This window comes from Thermobia domestica, chromosome 5 (genome assembly GCF_964235325.1).
Source record: "Thermobia domestica chromosome 5, izTheDome1.hap1.1, whole genome shotgun sequence".
Taxonomy (NCBI): domain Eukaryota; kingdom Metazoa; phylum Arthropoda; class Insecta; order Zygentoma; family Lepismatidae; genus Thermobia; species Thermobia domestica.
This window is the reverse complement of record NC_137458.1, coordinates 220808386-220821647: the sequence shown is the minus strand read 5'-3', so window position 1 is coordinate 220821647 and position 13262 is coordinate 220808386. Positions and strand designations below refer to the sequence as shown.

General features: G+C 36.5%; 1 long non-coding RNA gene across 1 annotated transcript; it reads right to left on the bottom strand.

Annotated features, from left to right (window-relative positions):
- Positions 1-3869: 3869 nt before the first annotated feature.
- On the bottom strand, positions 3870-11757 carry LOC145684773 (uncharacterized). The gene is made up of 3 exons (XR_014131393.1): positions 11334-11757; positions 7596-7844; positions 3870-4753 (listed from the first exon to the last, which is right to left on the bottom strand). It is a non-coding gene; the product is annotated as an uncharacterized LOC145684773 (long non-coding RNA).
- Between the last annotated feature and the right edge of the window lie 1505 nt (positions 11758-13262).

Below are 13262 nucleotides of genomic sequence, written 5' to 3'. Positions count from 1 at the left end.
TCTCTCTCTCAATGCCACCCAGGAAGTCATATGGCTTGAGATCAAACCTTCGACTCTTGAAACCAAATGTAAGCTCTTTAGCAATGTGCTATCGTAGCTCTCTAGGTTTGTTGTTAAAACCAGTGTTTTTAGATTTTATTCGGGGGGGGGGAGGGAAAGATTCTCCGGCGGCATAAGATTTTCACTTTTTATTAGTGTATTACTATACATTTGATCAAAAAATACGTATTTATATAGCTCAAGAGAGCGGGAATTACACCCTCCTGTCCTGCCCAAATGGCGACCCTGAAACATTTGCTTGCACTTACTGAAAAGAAATTCAATGAATCATTGAATAAAACTCGTTTCTGTCCGTAGATATTTTAGAGCTCTTGGCAATTTCCATAGATTCCCAAGGGAGCATCTTACTAGCTTGCACTCTTTAAAGAAAGAAACGAATGAAACTAAAGATATTTATGAAATTCTGGGAGGATTGTGTGACTTTCCTTTAATTTAGGCTCTTAAAAACATTTCAGAACAAACGAATGGAAAAGACTGTTTTAAAGCTATAAGGTTGTAACCTTGATTCCTGTTTCTTTTTCAGCTGAATGGAAAGAGTGTACTACGTCACACACACTGCTTTAGACAAGGAGAGGTGGAGGACTGGGAGGAGTTGGAATACATACTAGAAGCAACTAATCGATTGATACATGTATTGCGGGAATGCATAAGAAAACTGGGCAAGAGTTTGTTATTTATTTGAACTTAGAATTTTTGTAACAAATTTTATGCCGCGGACTGTACCAAGCAAAAATTTGTTGACTGCTTTACTTTTGTATTAACGACTAAAAACTTTAACACATACTAGGTTGTGTGAATTACTGTTTTGAATTTTAGAGTATAAGTACAAATTGTTTGGTATTATTTTGCTTTCTTATGTGTTTTACAAGGGCCGAAGTTTTTCATTTCTTTGTGGTACAACGTAATGGTCGCCCCGCTTATTCCCCATTAGCAAGGCGCCGGCGGATAGCTGGCGGACCTCAAGCGACATCAAGCCACGAAATGGCGGACCGCTGGCGGCTACCGTTGGCGGATCGTCAACGAAATTACACTTATACCGCCAGCGAATCGCTGGCGGTTTTAGGGCTGACCTCGCCATAGTTCCGCTTTGAGTTCGCGCTTATCCCGCCAATGCTCTCTCTCTCTCTCTCCATATATATATATATATATATATATATATATATATATATATATATAGGGACAGTGCAAACAAAAGGAGGCTCCGGATCTGGTGAAGGTTCCCTTTTACCCTTTCCTTTATATATATATATATATATATATATATATATATATATATATATATATATATATATAGAGAGAGAGAGAGAGAGAGAGAGAGAGAGAGAGGGGGGTTCGCTAAGCTGCATGGTTAGCGCGTCATTCCGGATTCGACTCAATTTCAGCTGGAGTTCGAGAGTTCCAGATTTGTAAGATCGGACTAGCATAGTGAGGCAATTGGGGAGTTACCTTAAGTAGGATATACAAAAAGAAATCCAATTAGGCAAGACAGAAATAACGGCGCCTGGAAGCGAAGCTGATACGCAGATAGGAATCACAAAGTTCAACATGCGCCATCTGGTTACGTGGCTCTACAGCAAGGAACAGCTATGGTCACCAGATACTGCACTTTAACTGGGTGATTCGTGATCAGCACATCAGCTCCTAGGCCATTATTACTGACTTACTTAACTGAATGTACACATACACAGTTTTGAAATGTAGGCGCGGTGGCTCAGTGGTAGAGCGTTCACCTCCGGCGCTTGGGGTCCCGGGTTCAAACCCTCCTCCCACTTTCTTTATTCCGCCATTTCATTCATCTCTCATCATCACCGTCTCCTTTAGCCTAAATGGCATAAGAGTGGGACGTAAAACTCAAAGATTTCATTTTATTTCAATTTCGAAATGTAAAGAATTTCCAAAAACACTTACCTTACAGTGATAGGTTGTAGTCTCCTTAAGATATAATCGATGTACTGAATTCTTCAGAATACATGGTTTTCCCCTACACTACGTAGTTACCTCTTTCCTGTGGCCCAAATTAGAAGAACAGAGAGGGTTAAAATTTATTGAATTTCTTCCGAGTTTATCCACCCGTAACGAAAGTAAATATAATTCGAAACCAAGGTTCATGCAGATGATAATGATGCACGAACCACGAAGGTAAGGTAATTAGGGACGGGCTAGCTTTCTTTGAAAAACACCTTACATTTTGATTACATGGCAACGTTAAAATTTAAATGGGTTAACCAGAAAAAGTTTTCAGCAACTCCTTTTACAAATCGTGGCACAAATATTAGAATCAAACTTTCTAAAATTATATTAAACGAGACATAAAACCCATTTTGTGTAGGGAGTACAAAAACATTTATTTTAAATATAATAAAGTAGTTTACTCACGATGTTCGAATCACAGTACTCACACAAAAGCACGGAACCCGTGGAACACTAATAAGCAAGGGTAAGTCGTATCCTAATAATATATGTGGTTAAATGTCCGGAGTGATTCACCAAAATCTTTATGCAAGAAAAGAATACATTTAAAAAAAAATCAAATATGCATATTCCATTCTTGTAAGTAGAAAATAAACATTACAAAAATGACAATCTCAATCCTTGTACAGGATTTGTCAGTTATTAATTCTGTGACTTACAATCATATCTTTGGTGATTTAAGTAACATCAATTTTTTTTTTTTTAATTTTACTTTTGAGAGTTTGTTTAAATTTTCTCCTCGCCCGATTGCTCTATATACATCCAGAGATTATCCTACTAGTCACGACCCCCATTTTGAGAAACACTGTTTCCTACAATCACTGCAATGGGAGTCCTTAGGGAACTAGCATACAGTTTTAGGGGGTTATGAAAATATAAAATAGTTTTTCTTCTACTATATATTTATTAAATGGCATTATTTTACATAACAGCTTTTATTTCGTATTACAAATTTTACTGTTATTCTTAGAAAAGGAAAATTACATACATAGTTTACAATACAAAATAATTAAGACGTCTGCAAGAGATGAACATTAGCTTCGCAAATATTCCGAAGAGATGACTTGCACAGCTTATGTTCACCTAACGCAAAAACACTACTATCATCAAGGTTGACCTCACACCAAATGAAACTTTTCGTTTCGCAACACTTTCAAATAAGGTCCGATTTTATTTTGATCTTATAGTAGACAGAAACACCTGCGTATGTTGCAGCATTATTTCTTTGAAAATGTTGCGAAATAAAATGTGTAATTTTGGTGTTTGGGTGACCTAAGGAAAAATATAAACAAAATTCTTTCAAACGAAAACAATTTTAAATCTTTCTTCGTTGTGCTGTTTACAGTATGTGATGTTAATTGTAAGGAAAGGTGTTGAGTTCTAAAGACAGATACTAAGAAAAATATTCAGATAGTAGATTAACCCGCGTCAGGTACCATGGGGTCAATTTTGACCCCAAACACTTATACTAACAAATATCCTTAGGTAAACCCGTGCACAAGTCTGTAGTAAGCATAATTTCTGTAAAAAAAAGGGCTAGAAGCAATTTCGAATAGCCTATATTAAAAGTTACAGCACTGTGAAGAACACTGGCGTCAATTTTGACCCCATGGTACCTGACGCGGGTTAAAATAATTTATGCCTAAAGAAAGACCACAAGGGACAAAATCCATAGTGATGCAAAAAAAGATTTGTGACAACTTAAGGAAAAGGAGAGGTAATTTTGTGGATTATGTCTTGAGACTCAAGTATAACCTTAATATTAAATAAGCGTGAGACGACTAATAGTATAAGTACAGTAACAGTAACAGTAACAGTTTTACCTAGTGGAAGCCCATCAACATTGATTTTCAGTGATACACACGAAGTCGCGCTTCGTAAACCAGAAGTAATGGATCTTTGTATTCCTCTAGAGAGATCCAAATAAAAGAAATTACCACCACAAATTTGTCTGACATCTACTGAGTTTATTACTCCCCTTGTGAACACTGTTCTGGCGTCTCTAGGTAAATCTTCATGTCCATGTTTCCTCAATATTAATAATAATTGATTAACACACCCATACGTTAAGTTATTTTTAATAGCCCACCTTCTCAAATCTTTTTCTATTACACTAGTATGAACTGTAGACGATCGACCACAGTAATCAACAAAATTACCTCTTCTCACATTATTAATCAGATCGTCAGGAATGTTACGATCATTACTTGAACTACCAGCACTAAGATCTTGACAGAATTCTAGATCACTATAATCCGAACTCAGATGTGAAATGTCAATGGTTGCATTATTAAAAGTTTCAGTACCAGTTGATGTAGAAGGGGCTTCTACATTAATACCTGAGTTTGTATTACTAACACACTTGCTCATCACTACCTGATGGTTAATTCCTGCTTCCTTTTCTACTGAAGACATATGTGAGTTTACTGATTTCCTTATATGATAATATTCTTTGTTTTTTATTGTACTTAATTTGCACTTAGGCATTTTAATTTAGAACAAAATCTTCTTTTACTTACTGCCAAATATTTTTCTATTAACAAAAAGATTGTTTAAACGTATTCACTATTGGTATTTAGAAATATTCCGGCACTTCACTAATAGGTGATTTTTTTTCTTCTCGCTCTGCCACCGCGTCTGTCGACAGCATTTTTAAACCACCGTGCCGTTATTTTGTCTATGTCAAAATCTGAAAGGCTCTTCAGTGTTTTGTGAAATACTTCTGAAAAATAAAAAATAAATAAGTAGAAGGAGTGAAAGAAAATGGTGTTTGGTAACTAAACAACATGAACTAATTAGCATGCAAATTTTTTAAACAGTCAACATTTTAAATTAATGAATATATGTAGAATTTATACTATGAAAGACTGTAAACTGCACTTAGTTGTTTGTACTTTGTCCAGCTTCTGTGACATTTTTTTAGATACAGTAAAAGTTACCTTAACGAACACTTCTCTATACCGGACACGTCCATTATATGGACAAATGTATTTCGTTCCGGGAAAGATATAGTTTATTCTTATGGCAGAGAGCCTTCCCTTTTACGGAAACACTCAGATGCAGACAGGACAGTCTTGCTGTACCCACACAATTACATTAACCTCTTCATAACTGACAAGAATTTTTTCAGCCTGTACGTATTTATGAAGAAAATACTTTATTTAATTTTATAATCTTCTATTCCGTTTCAATAGATCCAACAGTTAGAAGCAAATTTTGATCAGAAGCTAGTGCAAATGACTACACGACAGACAACTATTGAAGTATTCTTTTCCTAAGAAATTCACAAACCGCCATGGGTGGTTGGTTCTCTCTTAGTAAACTCTTATTCGGTTACTTCTACTTTTACGTTCGTCATTAATCACATTAAGAGACTTCTATAGAAGTGACTTGCACTTGAAAGAAAAATGACCCTATAAGCATTATGTTTTGTAGTACACGCCCATATAAACAAATCCCCCAGCGATTCTAACACTGAGTACAGTATTTCGATATTAGCCTCTGTTAGAATCACACAGTGGGGCTTATAAGATTGTAATGTTGGTACGTCCGTCCGTTATTCCGCTCGGTAACTCTTAAATAATGCGAATTTTTAAATTCTGCTTTATGTAATCACTAGTAGAGTAATTATCTAGGAGGAATTCGTTAATGAATATCTCTTATTTGCAGACAAATAATCATATCCATCGCGATCCGTTATTCAGAGGTTTCATTATATATTAAAGAATTAACTGTAAATAATATCTGCATAGTCTCGAATTAGCACTTTTGTCTGACAGTTAACTTAATGACAAGTTTTCTAGTTTTCATCTGAGTCCTTCTTCCCATAGCTTTAATTCTTCACATCCAGTGAATCCCATGCTAATAAAAGAAATCAGTTTTGAAAAAAGAAATCACTGCGTAGCAGTGGTTTTGATGGCCCTGATAATCAGGGTTACCAAATTTCACGAAGTAAAGAAAGAGGATATTAACAAATTCGAGAAGTTTCAAAATGAAAACTTGAAAACAATTTATGAAACTTAATTTTGTGTTTGATGCTAACGGAGTGTGTATTATGATACAAGAAATCGCTGGATGAAGAAACTTGGAGTCAATTCTAGCACACGGTGTTCGCCAAACAATTACGAAACTCACTTGGTGCGAGCGAGATCGAACATGGGGCCTCAAGCAGAAAAATCATACTTTGAACAGAAGCGCTACGTCTTACATAGCTATTGCTGAAGAGGAACATCGCACTCTAAAAGCAGTGTATAAACAGACGGCGCTCCATGATATTAAAAATATTACAAAGTGAAAAATTGGAACTGGACCGAGAATCAAACCCGGGTCTCCAGTGTACCATCCGTTGCGTAAACACTGCGCCAGCGAGTCCTCTTTTCGGAACAATCACAACTTTTCACTCTTAATGTTTGGTGTTGTTTTCGCAGTAATTCAATGTCCGTCTTGAACACCTAAAACGGATTGTACATTTCTATTAACAGTCGGATATGAATGAAGCGGGGGGGGGGGGGTCAGAGACTGATCCCACGCAATATTTTTGTCAATATCTCTGTTAATTTTTCCATTAAAATTTTGAGCATTTGAGACATTTATTTTGAAAATATATTTCACCCGACGGCAAATATACCAGTTTGGCATGCTCAAATTAATGTTTTCAAAAACAAATTCAACTCATAAAATCTACTGCTCACATCTTTTTAAAAATGAATGACGAGATACGAATCGACTACATGGAGATATTTTATCGTAGGTTATACGTACTGTAGTTTTCAGTGTATTGGTAGAAGTGTTTATATGCGCGTATGTACAGAAACAATAGCTCACGTACATGTATCGTAATTTCATGTAAATATTTGAAGAGCTAGCAAACACATTTACTTTCGTTTCTTTACTCAGATGTATAGAAATATAATGGGGTCAGTAACTGAACCTTCCCCCTTCATTAGTATATATTAAAGTAATAATAACATTGATATGCGACTGTTAAAGATGGAAGAAGAAATCGGTTGTGAAATTTTGTAGACTAGTAGTACATCTAGCAAAAACATGGTAAATATGTCAAAAATTACAAAAATAGGTTCTTCTTCCATATTTAATACGAAAAAATATAATAATAATACGTTCTAGAAGCGTGAGGAAAATAACTACCTTTAATAACAAGTAGCAGATTAGATTTCCCAAAAGGAAACTTTCCATTAGCCCCAGAAAGATTTGTAGATACGGCTACATCATTCGTCATTAAGGCAAATAACATTCTTGCAATTGCATGCTTAACAATCGGGATACAAAGAAGAATTTTATACAATTCGTCGCAAAATATTTTACACTAAAGGCATTTGTATTCTAGTTTTGCAGTGCGATAAATATTCCCAGAATTCAAGCATCATGCTTGAAGTAGCAGTAGCAATCTCAGGTTAGTGTATATTTTACTATGATATTTGAAACAAGTGATCCTACATTACATTACATAATTATTAAAAAACAGTGTAAACAACAAGTATATCATATATGCCCTTAAAGTGCAGTCGAGAATAAAATGTGAAATAAAGTGATTGAGAACATACCTATGGATGATGGTTGAAACAGACCAACTGGAGAATCCTGAATGCCGTTATTTTTGCCAAATAACGGATGGCTCGCTAAGTCTTCATCTGAACTTATGTTCTCCTCACTGTCAGTCTCGTGAAAATAACGACGAGTTTTCCTACGTTTTCGTGCCTTGCGCTTTCTTTCGTTTTCTGTGTCGGCGGTAGTTGCTAAATCTGAGGTTTCGACTGCAAGTACCTCTTTCTCTCTTGCCTTTCTGTAATTGTCTGAAATTGAAAAAAAAAAAAAAACAGAGGAAATAAGTTCGTTATTATTTATCTCCAATTAACAGTAAAGTTTTTTTTTATATATTCCATTAATATGAAATACCACGAATTCATTACTTGAACATCTATGTAACGGAAGGTTATACAGAATTTGGACAGAATAACGTGAACAGTAGTCGGAAACAACTTAAAATTTCAAGCGTTATTCCACAGCATGTATTGCGATTGGCGAGCATGTTTTTTTTGTTATTCGTGTAGACCTCGTTTACCTGTTCTCACTACCAATTATGAACGGTATGATTCTGTGGCACTGTGGGAGATTATGATTTTCTCCAAGGAGCATTGTAGGCCTACTCTTGCCTAGAACGATGACTATTCCTTTGATATCATTTTATAGAGCAACGTCCTTCCTATGGTTCAACCCGATCTGTCTGCCTGTCATATGGTTACTATTTTCACAACATGGTTTACACAGCATCACGATTAACTTTCGCGCCTCCCTAGGGTTCCACAATCGCCAGATTTCAACGTCATCGAGGCATTAAGGTCTGTTTTAGAAAACTTTATTCCGTCTAGTTTTCGTCCACCCTCATCTCTGAAAGAAATGGAGCATACTATTCCAGAGTGCTATTACATATTATTAACCACGAATCAGGATTTGTGTGAATCAATTCTTTGTTTAAACCAGGCTATTTTGGCCGCAAAGAGGTGTTTCTCATATATGGCATTTATACTTTTCAGTCTTTCGAGTTGTTTACATTATTCTGTTTCACTATTTACAAAGATGATACAAAGCGGAGATGAAAAACCAACTAAGATGACAACGAGAACAATGTAAATACACAAATTTAAGGGGAAACTACCCCCTCCCAAGTTTTGTTCGGTAGGAATTTCGAGTCACTTGATTATGATTCGTGATTTCTAACTGTGACGAACGGAAATGATTAGTACGTTGTTGGCTGTGTCCACATGAAGTAAGTAATGCTGCTAATCTGGTGTTTATATTTTTGGCATTTGTTCCGAATCGCCCAGCCAGTTGCACACACACTTTACTGACAAACAGTTAGGTTACAAGATATAGCTGAGCGAGTAAAGGGCGTGAGAGGCCCCGCAGGGCTTTTTTTTTAACCTTTATTACAATCCGCACAATCACAGACGTGACGCTGCCATGATAAAACCTTTCTATACATTTTTTTTTTCGTTTATTGCATTTTCCCACGGTCACGATAGAGCCATGATTGTTTCCGAATCGGTACTGCATCCCACTGAATCGTTTCAAACGATTACGTCGAATTAAAGTTAACAGTTCCGAATGCACTGAATGATGAATACGAACCATTAATTTCTTTATATGAATCTATGTTCCGGATTTGTCATTTACAGCAGTTTTGGAATTGTTAGTTTTGTTTTCGACTGATCGTGTGGAACGGTACACTGAGTAGCAGTACCGGATCCGAAGGCATGGAAGGAGTTGGGTGAGATTCTTTCTTTCTCATGTTAGAAAAATAGAATTAATAATAATAATGTAAATGAAATAGATAATGCTCTACGGATCTCACAATACGCTTCAATGATATGCTCTATGAGTTGAAAGGGTGGTTATTGATATATCCCTTTTTATTAGTGAGGTTTTCAGAAACGTGGACCTACAGTTTAAAGTGAAATCTGAACGACCAAAGCGCGTACTACTACTACTCCCACCAGGGTCCTCCGCTCCAAAGACGCGTGCTTCCAGGTTTTCTTTTGGCTCCCCAGTCGAAATAATTGATGAAAAATTATAGTTCTTTCACTACTTTTCTTTTTATTGTTTCCTAAATGATTTGCGCTGGGCGACATGAAAATATGTTACTTGACATAGATAAAATTCAAGGAGGCCCATGAGAAGTAATTTTTGAAAATTACTTTTTTTTTTTTTTACGATTTGCGTACAAATACGGTTCTGAACGTATGACATAAAAACTACAATGCGAAACACACATATCAACTTCTGCTAGGTGGCCATTAAAAAGCACGAATGCTAACTAACTAAAACTGTTTCAAAGCGAAGCTGGAGGGCCCACGCTATAGCTCAGCTCGGGAGTGCATCCGAAGGCCGCAGGCACGTCAACGATGGCAGGTATACGCATAAGCGAGCATAGTAAAAAGAAATGGGTTTTGGCAATGATAGAAATCTCAATGGCACTTGTCATGGTTTCATACTAGTAACGCGGGAAGGCTCTAGAACACAAGTCCCCCAATATAGGTTAGTAGCTAGAATAGTTCCTTTCAGAACCGAAGCTTAATATTGCCGAGCGAGGCACGTCGTTTTCTCTCTTTATTACAGTTGAATGAGAAGGGGGACGTGTTCTAGAACCTTACCTAGCAACGCTCCACTTGTAAACATAAAATGAAGATTAACTGTATACTGTGCAAAAATCCGTTTTCCGTGCAAAACAGCATCCAATAGAGCCATCTTTCATATGCACTCATTTATTTCATACGTCGTAAACCACTTGTAATGATTTTACACTAGTACCGGTAATTCAACATCTGTACAGCTAAAATACTGGTATATTGCTCTATATTTAATTCTATCGCCTGCAGAAATGATATATCTTATAATGCAAAGTATGTACATTTTACCTGTAAACCTTCAAAAATGTGGTGCGCCATAAGTAAACCAGTACCAACACATGTACTAGCCATTATGAATTGGAAGACTTGACACAGAAATTATGTAAGTCATACGTGAATTTAACACTCCACTCGATTTAACATTGACTTGGGGGCGCGATGGCTCAGTGGTAGAGCGTTCACCTCCGGTGCTTGGGGTCTGGTTCGATCCCAGCTCGCGCCGTGTGGACTTTGTGGTGGACAAACACCGTGCTCGTGGCTTTCCTCGGGTTCTCCTATTTCCTCCCACTTTCTTCACTCCACCATTTCACTCATTTCATTATCACCGTCTGTCTCCTTTAGCCTAACCGGCATAACTATGGGACTATGGAAACTTCAAGATTTCATTTCATTTTTTTAACATTGGCTTTTGGATTCCAAAAATTCTAATTTTGTTTTTACTCGAAGGTACTAGACCTGTTAACATGTCATGAATACAATGTGGCTACCCCAAAATGAAATAGTATTGAGTCGGATATGTCCTTGCACACTCAATACAGTAGCAACAACATAGGTAAACACAATTCGATTTGTCCGGAGTAGTGCATTGGAACACTGAATAGTGTTCATTCTACACTAGAATTATTCCTTATGTACAAGGGCATATATGTTACCTTAATAATGCAATACATACCGATTCATCCAAAAATTTGATAAAACAAGACGTCTGCCATATACATGGAACATTACGAGACAACTAGAAGTGAAATTACCGCCGGTATCGTTACTGCCTCTTTATATTAAACAGTCTGTGCTTCCGTTTTGTATTGTAAATTTCATCGGAATAAGGACAATAACTATGAATCTATCATAATATATAAAATGAAATATACTTACTGCAGGTGTAAAGCTTCTTTATCTTGTACTGTTTCCAGGATTGCTCAGGATTGAACTGAAATTTACATATCGATTAAATATATTCGAATTTTTACCAGTTGTTGGCCATGCATATTTGTACTCTGTGCCTTGTTCTACAATCCAACAATCTGGTACTGTAGCTAAACTATCATCATCAAAGCAAACAACTGAAACTAAAAAGCACATAATGTAATACTGTACATACACGAATGTAATACTCTACAAACACAATGTCTTGGAAAATCCCACACGCGGACTGTTATAGACAATTGACAAACGCAAAGCGAATACATCGAACCGAAGCTTTCGGAACAAGGCGGCAAACCAGACGGCGGTCCGTTGTCCATATATCGCCTCTTAGTCAGAAAAGACCAATCGCTGGGTATCCGCCTTCGGTCCGAATACGAAATCTAACCACCAAACGCACTAGCGACAGCAGCCCGAATACCGAAACTGATCCGCATTTGCTTACACATTCGAGCGGCCGTGCCGCCGTTGTAGATGGAGGACCGAAAGCGCGTGGCGGCATTTGCTAATGGGGTTCTAGGTCTACAGTTAGATATTTTCGGTTGATTAATGGTATACAGCCATGTTTTGTTAAGCACAATGCCCACTATAACGATGTGGTAGACAATTATTTGATGGATAGATATTTGTTTAATAGTCGCTATAACAAATGTTATATGGTAGAATTTGTTAAGCATTTATCGCAGATAGGTTGGTTACTCGTTTAACTGCACACAGTTCTCTTTTCCAATCAGCTACCTTTTTGCCATGAAAACTAAGGGTAACAGTTATACTGTGACAACTTTCTTTCGGTATGGGGGAACACAGGACACTTTGGATGAGCTACTACAATTTTGGAATCGTGGGTGCGAGTTCAGGCCAAGTATCCAGATTGCAGATTTACTTGGTTGATTTACACGATGTGGTAAAACTGGCCTTTTTGCGGGATCACCTGATACATATCTGTTGGACCTCGCAGTATTTGGAAACTTGGTGAAAAACACATGTTTTTTCTCACAATAAAGGTATACATACAGAATAATCCATTATGGCAAAAAAGTGACATAAAAGAGTTATATTAAACACCAGTAAATACTACTTTCTCCTTATTCTTATTTGGAGTAGACTTAAGAGAATTTAGGTGGTATTACATTATACTTTGATAACAATAATTTCCCTAGTAGTAGTAGGTTTTACAAGAACGATACATTGTGTAAGAATTTCCATTTAATAGCGGTATTGCACTGTACTTATAAAATAGTAATAGTCTGTAATAGTGCAGTTTATTTTTCGATTGAGAGTAGGTTTTACAAGAACATTAAAACTTTTTAAAAAGGTTACATTGCACACGATTTTTAAAGGTGTATCGTAGTGTACATTTTCTAGTCTACCAGCAATAATGATCTCTGAGAGAGTTATTAGCTAAAGATAAAACTTACCCGATTACAATTTGCTAGTGGCGAACCAATTACTCCACCATTCTGCGACAATGTACTTGGGAATTATGTTGCGAAGGACAAAGAGTTAAGAAGGAAGCTTGTAGTTCTTTTAACACATTTATACGATCTAGTTTCTCAGATTTAAGGCTAAATTAATCGGCAAGAGGTGTACAACAAATTGTGCATAAGTGTTTGGGAGATATAAGTAAGAAGTACTAGGATGGAATTAGCAGATGTGCCAATAGAAAAATTTCAGAACATCTACAAACAGAATATTACACAAGATTTTGCAGGTATTTTAATTTTTGAATGGAAGGACAAGCCTATTAACACTATTTGTAACAACGATGATTCTGTGGGTGTAGATTGTCTTAGATGGAATACAGGAAATTCTTCCATTAAAATTTACAACATTTTTTTTAACATATATATATATTTTTTATTATTATTCCTTTAACAATGT